This window comes from Mustela erminea, chromosome 17 (assembly GCF_009829155.1).
Source record: "Mustela erminea isolate mMusErm1 chromosome 17, mMusErm1.Pri, whole genome shotgun sequence".
NCBI lineage: Eukaryota > Metazoa > Chordata > Mammalia > Carnivora > Mustelidae > Mustela > Mustela erminea.
The window spans coordinates 59,848,448-59,858,535 of record NC_045630.1 but is presented as its reverse complement, the minus strand read 5'-3'; positions in this window follow the sequence as shown (position 1 = coordinate 59,858,535).

Genomic DNA, 10,088 nt, shown 5'->3' with positions numbered 1-10,088 from the left:
CCTTGATTCTAATAATAAAATAATGATAATTTAGCAGGTACCACCCGACACTGTTCTAAGTGTTATTCGTATATTATCCATCTCAGCCTCATCGCCATCATATGTAACAGGTTATATAGATTAAGGAATCTAGGCCACATTGAGATTAAGTCACATGCCCAGTTACCCAGCCTTAGATGTGCCCCCAAGTAGTCTCACGTGCTTACACACTTTGCCTGCTTCCTCTTGGCATAGCCACTCTCCTGTTTTTAATTAGCGAAGAATCCAGGTTACCTCTAGCCAATGATGAGCTGGTAAATATCTAATAAATGTCTCTCTCACATAATTTACAAATAATGGTAATATATACAATATGCTGTGTTGTCATTTCTTTATAAACAATCAAATGTCACAGAAAGCTTTCAGTGATCTTTGCTAAACTATTTTATCCATAGCCAACCTCTGGCTTCAACTGACCAACCAGTATCTTCTTACATGAGTGACAGTTAAATTTTCCTTTATGTTATTAACAAGTTAATGAGTAAAAGGAAAGTGAAAAACATATCCTCATTTGTCAGTTCCTTGAGTGACTGCTTTACTGACCCAGATCACAGTTTTCAAATCCTGGAATGACTGTATCAATCTTTTGTGCCAATTATACTGTAATGGTTAAGATATTATGTACTCTTTAATATGAATTTATTTAATTTTGACTTCATATAAATTATTAACATTTTCTCCATCACTTTCCTAAACTAGACAGTCAACCAAAGAATCAGTTCCTCATCTGCATCATTTATCTGTTTCCATGGTTCCTGAAAATACTCAGGCTTCCACCATGATGTCACCAAATGCACAGTCAGAAGGAAATGTGCAACAGCACACCGTTTGATGGTATTTCCACCATGAAGTCACAAGAGATGTAAATCATCTCCAGAGTGTCTTTAATAGCGAAATGTGGTAAAACAATTAGAAAGTAAAGAGTTTTGAGTATTTTTTAGTTTGTTTTACATATAATTTATTCTAGGGTAACTTTTACAACTTAAATTTCAATAATGGTGGTGTTTAATAACTGGTTCACAGAACTCCTGAAAATTTAACAACAGGTTGTCATGAATTGGTCTGCTCTGGGTCTGGCATAATTCTCCCTCTGATCTCCGGACACTTGGCTGGACCTGCCCCACTGGATATTCCCAGAAGCCACTGGACTCAAAACAGCCTTTATTCCAACTTACTTCCCAAGTGACCACTTCACTCTTTCTTCTGGTACCAAGAAGACCTTCCTCTGCCATTGTTTCTTTCTTTATTCATTATCAAAGCCTCTCTGAGAGGCTGTCCTAATCTTCTCAGCATTTGAAATCTTATCATTTAAAATAAAATTCTTTGAAGGTCAGTAGAGGTTTCCAAATAATCCTCTTGCTAGCATGCCTGGATGTCAGTAAGTTTGGTTTTCTGCTTACATCTATGTCTGGTATGTAAAAATACATAAAAGGACTCAACAATCAACTGCTTCATTCAAATTTGTTCATTGCTAGAAGGGCGCTGCTCACTTGGTAAAGAGGGTTACTTGGACTATAGTCCGGGCAAAGCTGCTTTCTTGCAGTAACTTGAAAACTGACATCCTTAGCGAGGCCCCTCTACCACCCACTCTGAGTCATACGATGTCACTAGAGTCAGCTTACTTTCTAATTCAGTGTCCCCTGACACTCTCACCCTTGACTTTGTCACCTCATAAATGTGTCACTTTTAGCACCACCTTCCTTTTTAAGAAAATGTCCTGCCCACCCTGAAGTATCTTAGAAACACTGAACCTGAGCCGAGATAAAGGAGTTAATTTACTTGACCAACTCCTATGAAGGGGCTCCAGTACACCCAGCCCTGTGACAGGCCAGTGAATAAGAACAAGAATTCCCATCTTCAAAGAGTTGACAGACACATCCGGTGCTTCTCAATCCAAGGGGCACATTCAAGCTTTAAAACCTACCAATGCCCAGGCTCCACTCTGAACTAATTAGGTCAAAACCACTTGGGGTGGGACTGAGGCAATATAATTGTTTAAAGCCTCTTACTGTGATTCTAACGTGAAACCAGAATTTGAAGTCACTGGAATCATAGTTAATAGATTTCTTTTACATAAGCACCATTAGCCATTATTGTTTTGGATCTGAAAAGCACAAAGAACACACAAAAAAGTCCTGGCTACTCATTGTAGGACAACAACCAGTGCCATTAGCAACATTATGGGAGCTTGATAGAAATGCAGAGTTTCAGTGGTCAGTGAAGCAGTCAGAACACAGGCAACATTTACCAGTAATTAAGTTTGCCATCTTACATGGGCACTGTTCATGGCGCCCTAAAACAATTCCAGGAGTAGCACCCAAGATCACTGATCACATATCACCCTAACAAATACAATAATAATGAAAAAGTCTGAAACACTATACTACCAGAATGTGACTCAGAGACAGGAAGTGAGCAAATGCTGTTTAAAAAATGGCGCCAGTAGACTTGTTCAATGCAGTTGCCACAAACCTTCAATTTGTAAAAATAGCAGAATCTGTAAAGTACAATGAAGCAAAGCATAATAAAATGAAGTACAGGTCAGTGGTTGCCAGATGCATGGATTGCTGAAGGGCAAAATGGGAAAATGGAGGCAAAAGGTGCAAATGTGCAGTTAATTATATAGTAAGTCACAGGGATATAATGGACAGCAGGGTGACTACTTAATAATACTGTATTGCATACTTGAAAGTCATTAGGAGTGTGAATCTTTAAAGTTCTCATCACAAGAAAAACAGATCTGTAAATCTATGTATAGCAATTGATGGTAACCAGACTTACTGTGATGATCACCTCACTATATATATACACAAATATGGAACGAATCATTGTGCTGTACACCTAAAAAAAATCATGGAATGATGTATGTCAATTATTCCTAAATGTAAAAGAAGAGGAAATGCAGAGTCTTGGCCCCCACCTCAGCCCTACTAAATGAGAACCTGCCTTTTAACAAGATCCCCAGGAAATTCTAATGCTTGTTAATTTTGGAAACTACTGAATGGAGGCAGATGATTTGTTCTCGAGAAGTTTCTGGTCCACAGGGGAAGCTATATGTAAATATAGATAATTACCAAGCATTATATAAGGTCTATGATGAGAGGAACATAGGATCTTTCAGGAGGACTTGTCTCCAGGAAAATTGATGCAGTGGGTGGTGCTGAACAAAAGTGTACACCAGAAAGATCAGCCAGCAGCAAACAGTCCTGTGTTGCCCAAAGTTATGTGGGTTCTTCAGAGAGTGTGGAAAAGGTAGGCTACACTCACCCAGACCCTCTGGTAGCCCCCCGTAAGCCCATAGTCATCCTCTCTTGTTCTGCAAGAGAATAGACTTCCAAAATCCTCAAATCTGCCAGGGTCAAGTTTGCTCATAAAATGCCTTGGAAATAAAAAGAAAAAAACTTCAATTAGTTTTTATTTTTTTAAGTAGTAGAAAAATAAAATGGACCTACTACCCCAGTGATTTTTTTCTAAATATTTATTTACCCTACCTGTACTAGACCACTAGCTAGCTGACATAACAATAGCAAGACACCACAGCCAGGATGGGTGGCTTCAACAGCACACATTTATTTTCCCGCAGTTCCAGAGGCTGGAAGACTAAGATCAAGGTGCCAACAGGTTTAGCTTCTGGTGAGAGCTGATTTCTCAACGTGTCCTCACATGACCTTCCCTCTGTGTGTGTGGAGAAAGGGAGAGATCTTGATCCCTCATTCTCTAAAGACAACAGTCCTATCAGATTCAGATCCCTTAAAGTCTATCCCCACACATAGTCCCCAGATTTCTGCCTATATAAAATAGAACACTCGGTTGTTCTTTTGGAGTGTGGCATACCTCTTTATTTGGTTCATCCCTTGTTATATAAATATCCTGAGTTTGAGCCCTGCACTTGGCGTAGAGATTGCATAAGAGGAAGGGAAGGAAGGAAGGAAGGAAGGAAGGAAGGAAGGAAGGAAGGAAGGAAGGAAGGAAGGAAGGAAAGAGGGGTGCCTGGGTGGCTCAGTGGGTTAAACCTCTGCCTTCTGCTCAGGTCATGATCTTGGGGTCCTGTCATCGAGCCCCATATCAGGCTCTCTGCTCAGCAGCGAGCCTGCTTCCCCACCCCCACCCCTACCCCCCGCCTACCTCTCTGCCTACTTGTGATCTCTCTCTCTCTCTCTCTCTCTGTGTCAAATAAATAAATAAATAAAATCTTTTTAAAAAAGAAAGAAAGGAAGGAAGGAAGGGAGAAAAGGGAGAAAGAGGGAGGAGGGGGGAGGGAAAAAGGAGAAAGAGAAAGAAAGAAAGAAAGAAAGAAAGAAAGAAAGAAAGAAAGAAAGAAAGAAAGAAAGAAAGAGAGAGAGAAAGAGAAAGAAAGAAAGAAAGAGAAAGAAAGAAAGAAGAAAGAAAAAAGGGAGAAGGAGGGAGGGAGGAGGAAGAAAAAGACAATTCTAGCAATCATGCTCAACTTATCAGCTAATTTTGAAAGATTTGACATCTTTCCACTATTGAGTTTAAACTCCCCATAACTAAAGTATTGAGAATAAACTAAAGCCCATGACATTCTGAGTGCATCCAGCTAGAAAACACTTCCAGAACCCCTGCATATTTTATTTCTCACTGAGTTGAAAGCTTAACACACGCTTTCCTGATATCTTCACCAGCTAGTAGTAGTATGCAACCCAAATAAATGCTACACAAACCAATGCGACACAAAAAGAGAATTGTTGTTCCTACCAAAGATGTATTGAGTGACTTAGATCCAGTGAAAGGCGGTTGCTAAAATTTCATGTGAAAAATTGGTCAAATGTTACAATAAGCAAATTGTGAAACTCTAGAAGGATTCTGCTCTCCTATTACCTCATCAATGCTTTAAACTACAAGTGTCAGCTCAAAGGAAACAAAACCAGACATCTGAGATGCTGCCTTTTCAGATAGGATTTATACCAAAAAAGTCAACAAGGAACTCTAGTCAATAACCTTACTTAAAGGAGGCACTTAAAGCTCAGCTCTACAGAAAAATATCGATGAAAAAAATGTCAACTTATATGTTGAAATTTTCAGTAACGTGTTTTAGGTTTACATTTATCTTTTCTTTAAGTATTTCATGCCTTAGGACACTTTTATCATCAACTGACCAATTATCAGTCCCAGCTGTGTCAGAGAGGCTTTCTACAATAGTCTCTCTACTTACCCTGGTCTTCTTCAGTGTTCTTCTATTAAAAAAATAACAATTAGGGGCGCCTGGGTGGCTCAGTGGGTTAAAGCCTCTGCCTTCGGCTCAGGTCATGATCCCAGGGTCCTGGGATCGAACCCCGCATCGGGCTCTCTGCTCCGCAGGGAGCCTGCTTCCTCCCCTCTCTCTCTGCCTGCCTCTCTGCCTGCTTGTGATCTCTGTCTGTCAAATAAATAAATAAAATCTTATAAAAAAAAATAACAATTATTTTTTCAAAAAGATCCTGTGTATTTTTGTTAGTTTTATTTGCAATTACTTCATAGTTTTATTGCTAAAAGACATTTTTATTGATCATACTTACTAACTGTTTTCTACTGATTAAAAGAAAGATACTGAGTTTTATACATTGATCTTGTATTTGTCTACGGGTCATTTTGATAGACCGTTTTGTCAGGCTTCATATTTTGCTGGTTTATATGAGAGGGTGTGAGTTTTGGGTCTAGTTCCTAGAAAGTTGACTATGAGATGGAGATTTCCAAGCAGACAAATTATCAGGAAGATCTTTCCAGATTAACTTCTATTGAGGAGGGAGGCATAGCAAGATTGAGCAGAGGGAGAAGTTGGGTAGTGATGCTGTCACAACAAAGGCCACAGGGCTTTTCCTCAGGGAACTCCAAAGCTGGGATGGCCCTGCACAGTTGCAGAGTTGAGGCAATAGGACCAAGCATTGATATCCTCATCTTATCCAGTCTGAATATGAACCATATCCAGGGACTTTGAGGAAGGCAGCTCTCTTCAACCAAGACCCACCACCACTAGGGGAAATTCATCCCTCAATACTCTTAGAAACATGGGAGAATGAGTGCTTCAGTCATGGACTGGGGAGAGCTTGGTAGCATACCCCAGCACCCACTATAGTATGAAATGAAAATTTTGTTCTTTTTTTCCTCAAATATTTACATCTCATTTAATTTTTTTGAAAGGTTTCACTGTTTTATTTTTTTTAATTTATTTTTTATTTTCAGCATAACAGTATTCATTATTTTTGCACCACACCCAGTGCTCCATGCAATCCGTGCCCTTTATAATACTCACCACCTGGTGCCCCGACCTCCCACCCCCCGCCACTTCAAATTTTATTTTTATGGGGTTCTAGTATGTGGCTAAGCCTTCCAGTAAGTAAGGCCAGACATTCTCATCTTTCTCCTGGGCTTTAATTGAACTGTTACATGATATTTGCTGTAAGTTTCTAGCAGACACTCTTTTTGGATTAAGGAAGGCGTCTCTTGTTCCAAAAAGTTAAGATAGAATTTTTTATCATTAATAGGGATTAGAATTATCATATGCTTTTGTAACATCTCATGGAATGAATGGGTGGTATTCTCCTTCTAATATGTTATTGTAGTAAATTATGCTGATACTGTTAAAAAATATCAAACAGTCCCTGCAATCTAAGATAAACCTTACATGTTATTCTATTAAAACACTGCTAGATTCTTTTTCCCTAATAAATTCATTTAGGGTTTTCATACCTGCACTAAATTTAACTGAGATTGATCTGTAGTTTTTTTTCCCTCTTTACTGTCTTTGGATTATGGTCGTATTGGTCTCATTAAGATAATTGAATAACTTTCCATCTTTTCTATACTCTGGAATAATTTGCATGATGAGAATTAACTGGCCTTTAGATTTTTAGTAAAACATATGCTTATCTTTGCTTCGTATTTGAAAATTAGCAGGTGAGGAGCTCTTCATTGTTTCAATTCCTTTTAAAGTCATGATCACAGGTTTTTAAATTCTCCTTGGGAAAATTTTATCATGTGTATTTTCCTAAACGTTGACTGATGCATCTAGGTATTAAATGGATCAGTGTAATTTGTTTTATTTTTTGGAAACTCAATGATTTTTTTTAAATTCTTTTGTATGTAAAGTTATATGTTTTTCTTTTATTAGTTGACATAGTTTATAACTTCTCCTTTTCTTATCATAGTTACCATAGGATTTGGGTGTAGAGATCCAGCTTCTGGGATATTAACCAATTCAATTTTGACTCTTTGACTTCTGCTCTTAACTTTACTGCGTCCTTCTTTTCCATCAGTTTGGGTTTGTGCTTATTTTGTTGTTTGTATTTTTCTAATTTTGCAAGTTAAAATCCTCGTTCACCTACTATTATTTCCCTTGTAAATGCATTTCAGCATATAAAATTACTCCTAAGAATCATTTGGCTTCATTTCTATAGATACTCGAAATACCATTTGTTTCTTTTGCTTCTATATATTTTATAATTTACATACTTTTCCTCTTTGTTAATGAACTTAATTTTTTATAAAAATTACAGATAAATGGTGTTGGTGCTATGGGAGAAACAGGTTATCTATCTCCTCTGTTTACTTCTGAATTTACCAAATTATACTTTTTTGTAATTTTTGAGAATTTTGTGACCTAGGACACATTTAATTTATATAAATGATCCATATAGGTTGAAAAGAAGATAGACTATATAGTCTATCTTGGATGCAGAAATGGGTATTACATACACACGCACACATACACACACACATCTACACGTACTTATGTACTTATGCATATATATGTCGACATAAATGCACATGTGTGACTGAATACATATACACGCACTCACATAGGTCACAGCAAGAGAACCCTTGCCCAGAACAATGATAATAATGTGCCATGATCTGAAGATTAGGATTAATTCCTCCCTTTGCCACTAAGTTCAGAAAAAATATTAAAAACCAAAAAAAAATAAAGAGAACCATCATCTGAGGGTGTCCTCGCTCCTTATTCTTGTTGATACTCCGCCACTTACTGTCCCGGTGTGGGGGGGCACACTTTCTGAGCTCACCACCACTGTTGCCCAAACAAAGAGAGGTTTTGCTCAAGTGTCTCAGACCAAAGTGTCTCTTTTTTCTTGTATTTCTTTTCAGTGTTCCAGAATTCATTGTTTATGCACCACACCCAGTGCTCCATGTAATACGTGCCCTCCTTAACACCCACCACCAGACTCACCCAACCCCCTAGGGCCCTCCCCTCCAAAACCCTCAGGAAGTTCCTCAGAGTCCACAGTCTCTCATGGTTCGTCTCCCCCTCCAATTTCCCCAGACCATTGTTCTTCTGACAGGGTGAACATTCTTGCCAGGTTTCCTCCCTTCCACCAGCTTGGAAGCAGATTGCTTCTCGACCACTAGGAGGAATACCTTTCCTGCTAGTAAAAGCCGAGATGACTGGAACACAGAAGCCTAGAGAGACAGGCGAGAGTTGGACAGTAGGTAAGGATGCTGTGGATTCTAGCTCCATGGGCCTGCCTGCAGAATGTCTGCATCACTGCTGTCTCCAACCCCACAGGGTCTTTGCACATGCTCTCCTTCTGCCCAGAACACTCTACTACCCTTCTCCACCTGGTTACCTCTACTCGTCTTATTCTTCAGGTCAACTGTCAATTGGTAGCGAGAGCCATCTTCCCTTAACTCCTAGACTATGTTTACTATCATTCTGTTTTCATAAACGTAAGTCCTCCTTCAAAGAAGTTGTACCACTTCTGGTTCTACAATTTCTTTTTGTGGTGGTTTGGAATTCTTCTCACTAGGCTGAAGGCAGAGACTGTATGTATGTATGTTCCTTACTGTTGTGTGTGGAAGCCTAGCTGAGGGCCCCCTGTGCTTAGTTAACACTCAATAAAGTCTATTGGCCATTGAATGAATGAATTTATTTACTGCTGGTTGCTGGGCTGCTCAATTAGTTTAAGTTCATTCCGAGCAGAGGAGTAGAAAGCTAGTGTCATTAAAGCAGATTCTTGCCATCATGTGGCATTCTTGTGGGGCCGTGCACGTGTGCAGACCAAATTTGCTGCCTGTTGTGAAAGCTGCTCCTTTCTCAATGCTTTCTTTTCCCTTCCTTAACCTCTTCACCTTGCTTTTTCCTCCTCTCCTGCACAAGCCTACGAAGACATGCTGTGATTAGTTTTGTTAATAACCCTTCAGGATACAGGGATGGAATTATAATCTACCGAGTAACTCCCTTTCCAGGAGATGGACTGCATATTAATAATACTTTCTAAACACATCATTTGATGATTGCATATCACTTCTTTAATGTTCCTGCTAAGAGAATTATAAATTAAATCCCTCTTTGTTAAAAAAAAAATCACTATTTCACTAAGCCTGCTGTTAAACTGAGATTAATGTTCTATATCTAACATATAAATTACCTAATAATTCCTCCCACCACACAGCTCAGGAATTTAGAAATCCTGTATCAGGGTTTCCTCTTTTAATGTATGTCATGAATCTCTGCCTCCTTAGGACACATACCAAAATGGCATTCTAGAGTTGTTTAGTACAGCTAATTCCACTCCCAATGTCTCAACTCTGATAAAAATCACAGGTATTACACACCAGGATCCTTTCCTCCCCATTTTTCCTTTATAGTCTCTCTCTCTCTCTCTCTCTCTCTTTGTTTATTTCTTAAGAACACACACAAAATATTATATATTTGTATATCTTTAGTTCTTTCCTTTCTAAAAACAGTCAAATACCCAAACTTTTTAAAGTACTTGAATCTATCATTTCTGCATAAACCAGATCCTAAAATAAAAAACAATAATAAAGAGAGAAAGAAACCCTTCCTGTTCTTGGTTTTAAGAAATGTGGAGGCACTTCCTAGACTAGATTTCAAAGCCTAAATCCAAGGCTCTCAGGGATTTAAGCTCAGAATTCTACTACTATGTGTGAGAAAAAAGCCGATGCAATTTCACATGAAATATTAAAATATCAACCCCACCAAAATACATATTGTCATGTAGTGATCCATGCACATTTTTAAGATTATCTTTTATTTATCTTATCTAAACCAAGAAAGCTTGCTTTGCAAGCTGTTA